This window comes from Beta vulgaris, chromosome 4, assembly GCF_026745355.1.
Source record: "Beta vulgaris subsp. vulgaris cultivar EL10 chromosome 4, EL10.2, whole genome shotgun sequence".
In the NCBI taxonomy this organism is placed as follows: Eukaryota; Viridiplantae; Streptophyta; class Magnoliopsida; order Caryophyllales; family Amaranthaceae; genus Beta; species Beta vulgaris.
Window position 1 is genome coordinate 41,172,328 of NC_079205.1, and position 13,567 is coordinate 41,185,894.

General features: G+C 42.8%; 1 non-coding gene across 1 annotated transcript; it reads left to right on the forward strand.

Moving 5' to 3' along the window:
- Positions 1-8,186: 8,186 nt before the first annotated feature.
- Positions 8,187-8,293, forward strand: LOC125497187 (small nucleolar RNA R71). Its single transcript, XR_007273822.2, has one exon. It is a non-coding gene; the product is annotated as a small nucleolar RNA R71 (small nucleolar RNA).
- Positions 8,294-13,567: the final 5,274 nt, after the last annotated feature.

The window sequence follows — 13,567 nt, forward strand, 5'->3', positions numbered from 1 at the left end:
TGCAGAGAAAAAAGAAGAAAAAGAATAAAAGAGGAAAATGTTTAATTTTTTTTTTTTCATATATATAAAAATATGCAAAGCAAAAGCAAAACAAAACTACCAAAGCAAAGCTGTACAGGTGAAGAGAAGTCAGCAGGGGTGGGGGATGTCAAAACCACAGACAGGAACAATCACCAATACCAACCAAAAACCAATGAGACCCCTAACTTCTAACCGTCAATGACCCCAAAACTCCCAAAGATATAGACATACAAGCAAGTCCCCCAAGCTTAAGCAAAACTCCGCGCTCGGAGTTGCAAAAGGAGGGAGAGGGAGGGGGGTCATGAAAAGCTCCTAATATTCCCACCATTACCCCCATCGGGAGGGGGTAAGGAGGGAAAACCCACCAGAGTACCCATCAGGATAGTAGGATGGGTAGTGGGGATAAGGCGGAAGAAGGCTCCTCAAACGGCCCTTCTCGAGGGTCGAAAGAAGGAGGATAGTGGGGATGGTTAGGGAAGGGAGGCTCATGTCCGGAGTGGACATTGGCGAGGTGAGTGCGCCAAGCCACTCGAGACACATGGTCGAGGTCGGTGCGGATACCGGCAAGAGTAGCAGTAACCGCACGGTGATTGGCCTCCTGAGAGGCCTGCATCTGGGCTATGGCTGCCATGACAGAGCCCATGTCGAAGGATTGAGAGGAGGAAGCTTCGGCCACCTCACTCTCAGGAATGCGGTGGTCGGGCCTCGGACCTCTCGGAACGCGTGGAATGCGCTTCCTTGGAATGGGCTCAGGGATACCCGTGGGATGTCATGGGCAGGGGAATCCGCCAACGGTTTTCAACGTTAGCGGGGAGGTCCCAGTGAAGTCGGGCCTATAAAACAGTAAGGTTGCCCCCCACAAGCCAGGTGCAGTTTCCTTCTGGTAACGGCGCAGAAATTTCATCTGCTGCAAACTGGCACCATCCAATCTGTTGGCCTGACCAACAGTAGGCACGCTTGCTTCCAAGCGAGCCAGGTCATCGTGCAGGTCAAGGTAGGATGCTAGTCGGGTGACCATGCCACCACAAAGGATCTCCCCAGTCACCGTAGTGCCCCCCCGAATCTCCTGCAGTCGGTTAAGGAGGAGCGCAGCAAAGTTAATACGGGTTCGATGGTGGGCCCCGTCAGTGGCCAACCAAAGAACCAGCAGCTCATCCTTTCTCAACTGCCCGACTTCCTGTTTAGGAAAGATGGTGTAAACCAACATCCTATGGAAGTAGCGGAGAGCAAGATGGACGATCTCCGACGCTTTGGACGAGTTCGTCCGAAACGGAGTCGTGCCGGTGGTGATCTTTGTCCACCATTCTTGCTCATTGTATCCCTGCCAGATGGTGCCCAGAGGGGCATCGCAGGGAGCTCGATGATCCATCCCAAATGCCTCACAGAATTCGTCAAAAGACAGTGCTCTAGCTTGATTAAACATACGGAACTGAATAGTTATAGCACCTGTCACCCTACTTATGTTCAACGTACTCAAGAATTCGAGAGTAAGTTGATCATAGGTAGGTTCATGAAGATCAAGGAGGTTCGATAACCCGACATTATCTGCCATCTCCCTTATCATCGAGCTGATTCTAAGGTAGAAGCAGGTAGTGTGGTCATAGAACTTCGTTGGACGAAGTGTGCGCTCAGAAAGTTGTTGAAAAATTTGTTTGTGAGCGGCATTGGGAAACTTTAGAGCATAAAGGGGAGGGGGATGCGAGCTAGACGAAGGTCCTTGTGAAGAGGACCCGGTCTTTGCTCGCTTAGACCTGGATGAGCCTTCACCACTACTTCTTCCCATGGTGATAAAGAATTTTTTGTTTGGCAAAAAGGGGAAGGAGAAGTGATGATCTGCTGCAATGACACAACCACAAAGCGGACTCTCTACACAAAGAAACACTCAAAAAGAAAAAACGAAAACACACAAAAAGAAAAATCAAACCACACAAAAGGAAAACACACAAAAGAAAAATCAAAAACTAATACTAAGATCTACCAGCTAGCCATCCACAATTAGTAGCAACCAAGTTGCTAGCAATCAAGAGTATCACCACTCAAAGAGACTTTCAAGCCAATTTCACCAAACCAACCACAATTATGCACAAAAATCAACAACACCTAACAATTTTTGCAATGTAGTGCTCAAAAAGTCAGATATTATGAATTTATCACAAACCACAAAAATTGCACTTGTTCACCACATCACCAAACACAAATATGACCAAAGTTCATGAACAATCAAAAGAAATTAAGGAAAACAAGCATGCAATCTAAAAGAAAACACACTAGAAGTCCAATTTAGTAGATTATTGATGAAAAAGCAAAGATTAGAAGGGAGTTACCAACATGGAGATGAAAATCCCCAATTTTGAAACCCTAGAAATCGAATCCTTGCAAAACCCCCAATTTTTGTGCTTTGAATGTTGTAGAGAAGATGGTGATGAAGATTCCGGTGATAAAAATCGTCGGGAGTCGCCGGAAAACAAGTAAGGTTGCCGGATCTAGAGAGGAGCAAGAGAGAGAAAGTGAGTGAGTGTGAGAGAGAGGTTCGAAAATTATGAGGAGAAGGGAGTTGAGGGCCGAAAAAAATGAAGAGATTCATGAATTTCGCCCAGCCTGTGTTTGGTGCGGGCGCACCTAGTTCTGGTGCGGGCGCACCAACCCCAAAAAAAAATCGCAGAAAGTGTTTGGTGCGGGCGCACCATGAAGAGGTGCGGGCGCACCAAACCTTCTGTTTTTTCTCAAAAAGTGCGGAGGTTTTGGTGCGGGCGCACCTAGTGGAGGTGCGGGCGCACCTGATGATTCGAAAAAAATGTCTTTGGAAATGTGCGGGCGCACTTTGTCAAGGTGCGGGAGCACGTTTTCTTCTGTTTTTTTCGCAAAATAATTCTTAAAGCATGGTGCGGGCACACCTAGCGTAGGTGCGGGCGCACCCAATGTAGGTGCAGGCGCACCTAATGTTTTTCGAATTCTTCTTCTGGATGGTGCGGACGCACCTCGAGGAGGTGCGGGAGCACGTTTTCTTCTGTTTTTCTCAAAAACATTTTTCGAAAAGATGCGGGCGCACCTAGTGGATGTGCGGGCGCACCATACTAAATTTTCGAAAAAATCTAAAATTGTGCGGGCGCACTTCCACGTGGTGCGGGAGCACCTAACCTTCTGTTTTCGCACTCTTTCTTTTTCGAATCACTCATTTCACTTAACTTTTCACAATTACTCAGATATCCCAATGTAGCTCTCATGGCTAACTGATAAATCAAAATCTAACTAACAAACAAAAGAAAAATAACAAAATAAAAGAAAGGAAGAAAAGAAACGGGTTGCCTCCCGTATAGCGCTTGTTTTAAGTCATTAGCTGACTAAAAAGGATACTCCATCATAAGAGTCGCTCAGGTGAGCGAAGAATCAAGCAACCAATGAACCAACGGCATGAGAATCATGATGAACTTCAACTTTGACCGTTACCCAAAATGGACCGTTCTCACCCATAACTTCATAAGCTCCATATGGAGTAGTCTTCAACACAGAGAAGGGACCCGACCACTTGGACTTTAACTTTCCGGGGAAAAGCTTTAGTCTTGAGTTGAACAATAAGACTTGTCCCCAACCCGGAATCTCGTTGTTGAATCCGGTGATCGTGCCATTTCTTCGTTTGCTCTTTGTATAGTCTAGAACTCTCATAAGCACAAAAGAAGTTCTTCCAGCTCTCAGCCTTTCTTTTCGAGCTTCTCCCGCCAAGTGGATCCATGTTGAGCTCCTTAACTGCCCACCAAGCCTTGTGCTCAGTTCAACCGGCAAATGACATGCTTGCCATACACAAGGCGATAGGGAGTGGTGCCTATGGGTCTTGAAAGCCGTGCGAAGAGCCCAAAGAGCGTCATCAAGCTTCAAAGACCAATCCTTTCGTGTCCTATTGACCACTCTCTCAAGGAATTCTTAACCTCTCGATTCGAAACCTCAACTTGGCCTTGTGTTTGGGGGTGATAAGGAAGACCCTTTGTGATTCACCCCGTATTTCTTCAATAGTGCTTCTAATTGCTTTTTGGCGAAGTGTGAACCGCCATCACTGATCAATACACGGGGCACCCCAAATCGAGGGAAGATGATCTTCTTCAAAGCTTGGTGACTACCTTATGGTCATTGGTGGGAGAGGCAATGGCTTCCACCCATTTGGTCACGTAGTCGACCGCAACAAGAATATATACATTCCCACAGGAAGGAACGAATGGGCCCATAAAGTCGACTCCCCAGACATCAAACGGCTCAACCTCAAGAATGTTCTGTTGAGGCATCTCGTGTCGCTTTGTGATGCCACCACTCCTTGACATCTATCACAAGCCACCACAAATGTTCGGGCATCCTTTTGCAATGTTGGCCAGAACATACCACATTGGAGCACCTTAGCAACAGTTTTGCTTGCTCCACCGTGTCCTCCACATGCCAAAGTATGGCAATGATGCAAAACCGAGGCCATCTCATGATTAGGAACACACCTCCTAAACACGCCATCAGCACACTTCTTAAAAAGGAGCGGGTCATCCCAGTAGAACCTCGAAACTTCTTTAAAGAACCGCTTCCTTTGTTGGGAAGTAAAACCATGAGGTTCAATCCCACAAGCCAAATAATTTGCATAATCAGCGAACCATGGAACCTCATTGTTAGAATGGCGAACAAGCTTCTTCTCTCAAATCTCCTCGATAGGAATCTCCTCCAGATTGTCAGAGGGAGGCGAGAAAGATGGTCAGCTACCACATTCTCCGTCCCCTTCTTCTCTTTCATCTCAAAATCAAACTCCTGAAGAAGCAACACCCACCTAATGAGCCTAGGCTTGCATCCTTCTTACTCATCAAATACCGGACCGCAGAATGATCCGTATACACCACCGCCTTATTACATGTCAAGTAGGAACGGAACTTGTCAAAAGCAAATACCACGGCCAACATTTCCTTCTCCGTAGTTGCATAGTTCCGTTGAGCATCATCCAGAGTCCTACTTGCATAGGCTATCACATGTAGCCTCCCTTCCTTGCGTTGCCCAAGAACAACTCCCACTGAAAAGTCACTAGCATCGCACATTAGTTCAAAAGGCAAGCTCCAATCCGGAGCTTGCACAATGGGGGCAGAAGTAAGGGCTTTCTTAAGAGTTTCAAAAGCCTTAGTACAAGACTCATCAAACTCAAAACAACATCTTCTGAAGTAGATTCGTCAATGGTTTGGCTATTTGAGAGAAATCCTTGATGAAACGTCGGTAAAAACCAGCATGTCCAAGGAAAGCGCGAACTCCCGTCACCGAGTTCGGTGGCGGAAGCTTCTCAATAACCGAAACCTTTGCCGGATCTACTTCAATACCCTTTTTCGACACTTTATGCCCAAGTACAATGCCTTCCTCGACCATAAAGTGACACTTCTCCCAATTCAGTACAAGGTTCGTCTCTTGACACCTTTTTAACACACATTCAAGATTAACCAGACATGTGTCAAAAGACGAACCACACACACTAAAGTCGTCCATGAGACTTCAATGGAATCTTCTAGCATGTCAGAGAAGATTGCTGTCATACACCTCTGAAAAGTGGATGGGGCATTACACAAACCAAAGGGCATCCTTCGATATGCAAATGTCCCATACGGACAAGTAAAGGTGGTTTTCTCTTGGTCATCCGGATGAATGGGGATTTGAAAGAATCCGGAATAACCATCGAGAAAACAGAAGTGTGAATGACGAGCAAGCCTCTCCAACATTTGGTCAATGAAGGGAAGGGGGAAATGATCTTTCCGGGTGGATTTGTTCAGTTTTCTGTAATCAATACAGACTCTCCACCCAGTGACAGTCCTAGTTGAGATTGTTTCTCCTTTCTCATTCTCAACTATAGTCATGCCTCCTTTTTTTGGAACCACGTGAATCGGGCTCACCCACTTGCTATCTGAGATAGCATAGATGATTCCCGCGTCACGTAGTTTCAAGATCTCCTTTTTCACAACCTCTTTGAGGTTGGGATTGAGCCTTCTCTGATGCTCGATGGAGGAGGCATTACTATCGATGAGATGGATACGATGCATAGCAAGAGAAGGGCTTATCCCCTTAAGGTCATCAATCGAATACCCAATGACATCTTTATATTTTTGCAAAATTCCAATCAGTTTTGATATAGAAATGTCATCAAGACTCGAATTGACAATAACAGGATAAGTACATGCATCATCAAGAAAAACATATCTAAGAGAGGAGGGAAGGGGTTTGAACTCTACCTTGGGAGGAGGCTTAGAACACTCCTCTTTATCAGTGGATGATGTAGCTAGAACCTCAAACGCCTCATCTTGCGTTTCCTCTTCCATGTCCAAGCTAAGGGGTCGGTAAGTCAGCATACAAATCGTCCCAGAATCATCCACACTCATGGGTCCTCTACCTCATCTTCCACTAGGCTTACCCGGCAAATTTCTCCATCATAGGTCTCTTCAGTTCTTAGAGAACTCAAACACCACCCGCTCATTAGCTACCTCAACCGTGATTGTGTCGTTTTTGCAGTTTATCACGGCACCCAAAGTCTTTAGAGCTTCTCTTCCCAGAATAAGAGGAGTCTCAGGATCTTCCTCCATATCCATCACCACAAAGTCGCATGGTACAAACACATGCCCAACTTGAATCGGTATATCCTCCAACTCACCACAAGGGACTCTCACAGTGCGGTCCGCCAATTGAATCGTTTTGCGCGTAGGATGAAGAGGAAATTTAGGTGCTTTGCAATAGAAAGGGGCATCAAATTGACACTGGCTCCCAGATCGGCCAGTGCACCCTTAGGCTCTAAGTCACCTATCTTCACCGGCAAGGTGAAACTCCCGGGATCTCTTTGCTTCTTGGGCATAGTTCGTTGCACAAGAGCACTCACTTGGTAAGGTAGGGAGATAAGCTCATCTTCAAGTTTTCGCTTATTGGAGAGGATCTCTTTCAAGAACTTAGCATAAGCTGGCATTTGAGACATAGCCTCAAGGAATGGATGTTGATTTGCAGGCTCTTCATCACATTAGAAATTTAGTGAACTTGTCACTCAACTTTCTCTCTACCAACCTATGAGGATAGGGAACCGGAGGCACATAGGATTTGGTTGGTGGAGGTGATGGCAATGTGTTTTTGTCACCAACTTGAACATGTGACTCATCTTTCCTCAACTCCTCTTTCTCAGTTTCCTCAGCTCCATCCTCCTTCTCAACAACCTCAGCTTCTTCATCCTCTCTAACTCCCCATTCGGCATCTTAGGACCCGCATAACTTGTTCCCGACCTCAAATGAATGGCTTTGGCTTGATGGAGGTTGGGGTTAGGATGGGTTGGCCGGAAGTTGATTTGTGGGGGTGAGGGATTCTTCTCAGCTACTTGGGCAATTTGGGTTTCAAGCATTTTGTTGTGGGCTTGTAGCTCTTGAAACCTTTGCTCATGGTTTTGGAGAATTTGGTTCATGGATTGGAGTTGTTGGAGAATTTGGAGAGAGGTTGGATCGGAAGATGGTGTAGGTTCGGGATTTTGTTTGGGGAAATGGAAGATTGGAGGGAGGTTTTGGGTTGTTGGTCCTTTGATGTGGAGCTTGGTATGTGTTGGACCCTTGTGAGGAGGAACCACCTTGGTTATAGTTTTGGTTTTGGTTATACCCTTGCGCAAACCCTTGGTTGTGAGCTTGGTTGTACCCTTGTTGAGGTTGATTCCATCCTTGTTGAGGTTGGTTGAATCCTTGGGTGTAGTTTTGTTGAGGTTGTCTCCAACCTCCTTGTTGATTGTTCCTATACCCTTGTTTCCTTGATATCCATCTCCTCTTGAATTATTGCCGCCACATGCTCCGAATGGGTACCTCCACAATAAGAAGTATCATGGTTAGTACCACCACAAATATCACAAGAAAAAGAGTTTACCTGTGAAGGAGTAGACGATGCAAGATTGATCTTAGAGCTTCTTTGTCGAGTTGGTCCATCTTGCTTGAATTTGATCCATGGGGTCAATTTCAAACTTTCCGCTCTTCTTAGGTTGAGCACTCTTCGTCTTCCACCCCATGAGTAGTTCTTGATCACTCCTCAATTGTGGACTCAAGTTGTTCTTGCGGGATCTTAGATAGTTGACCTCCCGCTCCAGCATCAAGGTTGGCCCGGATAATCGGATCAAGACCATCATAGAAAATCGCATGAGTAGATTCTTGTTGAACTCATGGTGTGGGCATGAACGGATCATCTCCTTGAACCGCTCCCAAGCTTCGGCAAGTGTCTCATCGTTCTCTTGCTCAAATGAGGAGATCTTCCTCCTTATGTCCGCAGTCTTCCACTCCGGGAAGTATTTCTTCAAGAAGGCCATGTGACTTCTTCCCATGTAGTGAGGGAATTAGCAGGCAAGCTCTTGAGCCATGACTTTGCTTTTCCGGTAAGAGAGGACCGGAACAAGTGCATCTTGATGTAGTCAGGAGAGACATCATTAGTGTTATCATGGCACAGATCTCAAGAAACCTGTCGAGATGGTCTAGAGGATCTTCATCTGACCCCCACAAAACTGCTCTGCTTTCACCATCCGAGTATACTGAGGGTGAATGCTGAAATTTGTAGTGGTGATGGGAGTCGAATTCCACCTTGAAGAACATAGGAACCCGGATTTCCGAAATCCCTAAACAGTTGTGGATTTGCTTCACCCATTTCTGATTCAACTTCACTTGATGTACTTGAGATTGGTGAAGAAGGCTCGGAACCCAAAGTCAATTTCCAAATTCTTCCGAAGCTTTCGCAAGTACGGTCGATTTCAGATCTAGAGGCAATGTGGGTGAACCGTGAGTTCTTCTTCTCATGTAACACAACAAAGCTAAGCAGAGGATTAGCAAATAACAACCACAGTTAAAAAGAAAATAAAAGAAAAATCAATTAAGCAAACTAAACTAAAATATACTTCAATCAATAGCACAATTTCCCCGGCAACGGCGCCATTTTGATAAGAGGTTTTTAGTGTGTCGTTAAGGCACTAAGAACCGCTTTCCAAACAATATTTATAAGTCCTAACAAGCAATTACTAAGAGAATAGTAAGGGCAAGTCAAGGGTCGATCCACAGGGAAAATGGGATTGATTAAAGTCTATCAAGTCAGACTACCTAATTGAAAGGTATTTGGGGTTTGAAAGATGTTTGGTAACAATTAAGACTAACTAACAACTAGAACAAGCAAATACTCAGAGTTTAAATATCAAATAAAAGACACTAGAGTTAAGGTTACTAGTATGAATAAGAACGGATGATGATTGTTAATGCGATTGTAAGCAACAAAGACGATTATGCAAGGTTTAGTTTCCTCTAAATTACTTGAGTCCTCTCTCGAATGGTCCTCAAGAGTAATCACTTAATCAATCAACTAAATCCTCTCTCGAATGGTCTTTAGTTAATTGATTAAGAGATTCAATAAGTTTGGAAAACCCCTAATGAAGGATCCCCTTAATTTCCATCCAATATCTTGGTATGAAATTAAGTTGATTCTTGGGGATGATAAAAGAGTTCAAAATCCGATTTAAGAACTTTGAAATCAAAATACCAAAGTATAAATGTGATCAATATCTATCCTAAGGTCTCAAAACACCAAGATCAATGCATAAACTTCTCCATACATCACAATCACATCAACACATATTTAAAACCCTAATTCATACTTTCACCCTAACCCTAGATATGAAACTACTCACTAATCATGGAGTTTAAAGCAATTAAACATAAATCTATGACTAATCTAAGGTTAAACATGATTAAGAATGATTAAACTAATGAAATCGCAATTATAAACTAAGAGAATAACTATAAATAATATAACATAAACAAACACCAAAGAATGAAATAAAAACTAAAATTTGAATTGAATTGAATGAAAAGTACCTTGAATGTAACGAATCACACAAACTATGATCCTAATCTCAATTACCAATGAAAACTCAAGTGTTTTCTCTCTAATACAAAACCCTAAATATTGTGTGAAAATAGAATAAACGTAAGTCTACAAACTAAAAAGAGGGTTTAATGATGAAATTCGTTTCGGAACGCATGGTGCGGGCGCACCATAAGGAGGTGCGGGCGCACCATAAGGAGGTGCGGGCGCACCAGACCTCAGGTGCGGACGCACCTGAGTCTTCTGCCTCAAGGTGGAAATCCCCCGTCAAAAGGTGCGGGCGCACAAATGGGCAGGTGCGGGCGCACCACATGTAAGGTACGGGCGCACCTAAGTTTCTGCCTCAGCCTGGAATTATCCCTCAAAATGTGCGGGCGCACATGTAGTTGGTGCGGGCGCACCAGACTCAGGTGCGGGCGCACCTTGTGCTTGGTGCGGGCGCACCAATGTCGTCTGTTTTGTGCTCCAGAATTGGTCGATGGTGCGGGCGCACCAGTAGCTTGTGCGGGCGCACCAAGCGCACCTTAGGCTACCTCTTAGCCTCTAGCTCGTTCCCTTATGCCATGCCTCGCATTTCCCGGCCCCGAAAAGGGTATTACCTGCAATAGAAACACGAACAAACATGGTGAAAGCATATGTGCTAGAAATTCGATCAAAATAGATCGAAAATCTAGCAAAATGTCACTATGATCAAGTATGATCAAGTGAATGAAATAGAAGGGAAAAGTGAGGAGAAAGAAGGAAGAAAAGGAGAAAAAGGGAGCTAAAATAAGCCAAAAGAAAGTAATAAAGTGCGTTAGAAACGCACTTATCAATATCTTAATATTGTAATAGCTTATAGGAATCCTTTATATACTTATCTCTCAAAAATTCATAGATATTATTTAGAAATCAGATTAAAAGTATTACCCATAGTTTAGTCATATTATTAAGCTAATTAAGTTATAAGTTTAGAATTTAATAGTTGCACTTATCTACTCCCTCCATTTCCTAAAGATCTTCCCTCTTTCCGTTTAAGGGTGTTTCCAAAAGATCTTCCCTCTTTTGCTTTATTCCTTATTTGGCAAAACAAATTTCCCTATTTACCCTCTCATGTCACTATCATATGGTCCACCATTACATTATTAATTCAATTTTGCTCCCTTTCTCTCTCCTACTTTAACCCCTTTTTATTTGTTTATTATTTTACCCCTTTCTCTCTCCTACTTTACTCACACCATGCCCCACACAACTTGATTTTCCTTGGTATCTGTAGGAACAGTAAGTGGGAAGATCTTTAGGAAACGGAGGGAGTAGTTCATAATACTTAATTAAAACATGTTATAACTTAAAGTGAAGCTTGACAACATAAGTTTTATTACATTCTAACTATAAATATTTACTTAATTGGCAATCTAAATTCTATATGTGATTTTATTAAACCAATTTTAAATATGCACTAGTATCAATGTTACATAAAATTATGTCACGGACACTCAAATTTAGGAATATAATGAAGTTTAATAGCTAAATAATTTAAACCTATAAGTCACGAGTCATGGATTATAACTTCAAATTTTAATCCTAAAACTTACTAAATCAAAGAAATAAGGAAAGACCAATAGTGGTCTTCCTCAACCTCACGTTAAGGATGGAGAAGAAAGGAGTTGTTGGCTGGTTCACTGTGGAGGAGGGTCAACAGTGGTGACATTGTTTTGCGGTGACAGAGGGCGACAATGAAGCGGCGGGGCAAAAAGGGTGTTGGTACGGTGGTGCAGAAATCGAAGAGAGAGAAAGAGAGATTGGGTGAGAGGGAGGCTCGAAGGGGAAAGAAAAGACGCGAGTGGGGAGAGAAATGGTGGGTGTTGGTGGCGCGGCTGGGTGTGGGCTCGCCAAGGGTGGTTGGAAAGTGGGGTGGTGGTTGCTTGGTGGCCGAACCAAAAGAAGAAAACAGAGAATGAAGTTAAAGATTGAAATTTTTGTTTTCAAATTGATTTTACTTTATGAATTTTTGTTGTTGATTTTGTGATGAAAATTTCGAATTCAACTCCCCTATTTATAGAGGAATTGCTATCCCAAAAGATGTATTTTGAGAATTAAAAAATCAAAACCATGTGTATCGATGGATTTTCAAGAAAACAAGAAGCTCAACCAACTGTTTTTGAGTGAATTTCAATAGGTTTAATGAGTTTGTGAAATTAAAAGTATAATTAGAAAATGTTTGCTGGTTTTGTAAAACAAGGGAAGATGAAGAAATCCATGGCTTGGGAGTTTTGGTCTTGCACGCCATTGACAAAGGAGAAGATAGTTTTCCTGTTTTTCTTTCATTTTTGTATACTAAGATTTGGTTAAAGTTGGGCTCATTTTATGATTTTGAGTTTCTTTTGTTGGTTTGGGCTCATGGAATCAGACAAAGGGGCCATTAGAATTTAGTTGTTAACATTGAGTCTTACACCCAAATTTCTTGCAAAGTTGACAACAAGATTTTGGTAATTTAATTTATAGACTTCATTAACCATAAATTATTAAACAAAACACTTAAAATTAACTTAGTGATTTTTAATTACTAAATTTGGGATCGCTTTTAGTTTAATAATTAAGATTACTTATTAATTAAATAATATTAAAACTTGGGGATATTACATTTTCAAAGATATTGAACTCAACAGGGTTTCCTGTATGTTAGAGTTCCCGCTTTGATACCAATTGTTGTATAATATGAGCATTATAAGAGAGGGGTCAATTATAGCGAGAGAATAAGCGTAACTTTTTGGGGAATTAAAAGCTAGCTAGGGAACACAAGAGATTTTAGTGAGGAAAAACTTCCTAGACCCAATTAGGAAGAAACAACCTCGACCATAAGGGTTCAATTTTTGTTTGATATTAGAACTGGAGAAAAATCACTTGAGGTAGAAGCACTTATGGCTGAAGTGTCTTTTTCCAAATACTCTTTAGTTTTTATATCCAATCTTACTTGCTGACTTAAGCTGAGAAATCACATCAAACATTGTTTCTGTTAGACCATGTGGTTTATTCTCCATCCCTTCATTTTTTTCCCGATGAAAAGAGACTTTATTGCGCAAACTTTGCTCCATATAATCTAAATTTCCTGGATGGCATGTGGGATGTTGAGGGGGGGGGGGGGGGGGGGTTGTGTAATGCAATGCGTTGTGAAGGGGGATATGCAATGCAAGAGGGGGTTAGGAAGGGCATGTGGAAGGTGTGTACAGGGGGGTCCAATGCGTGGGTAGGTGCGTGCTGCTGGTTTTTTTTGGGGTATCCTGTAAAATCATGTGTAGGTTTATGGAATTAGGTTCAATATTGGAACCTTGTAGAACCCCCAAGGCCGACAAGGCAACCATTTTAATTGATGGTGTTCGAATGATGACTTAATTAAGGAGTGAAGCCTAAAAGTTGAAGGACTCAAATTCGAGTTTACAGGAAAAGATCAAGGAATTGAAGGTATGTATACTTTACCATGTCTAGCTAGATACTAGAGAACTTCCCTTGCAGCAGTTAATAGATTAATTGTTGCGGTTTTGACCCAAAACTGCAACGGTAAATGATTAATTGTTGCAGTTTAGGACCGGATCAGTAAATATATGGGATCTGCTGCGAGCCCACCTGATACGGACCAAAACCGCATCAGTAAGCCCGATTTTGACCGTATCATATGTGATTTTTCCCACTATTGCAT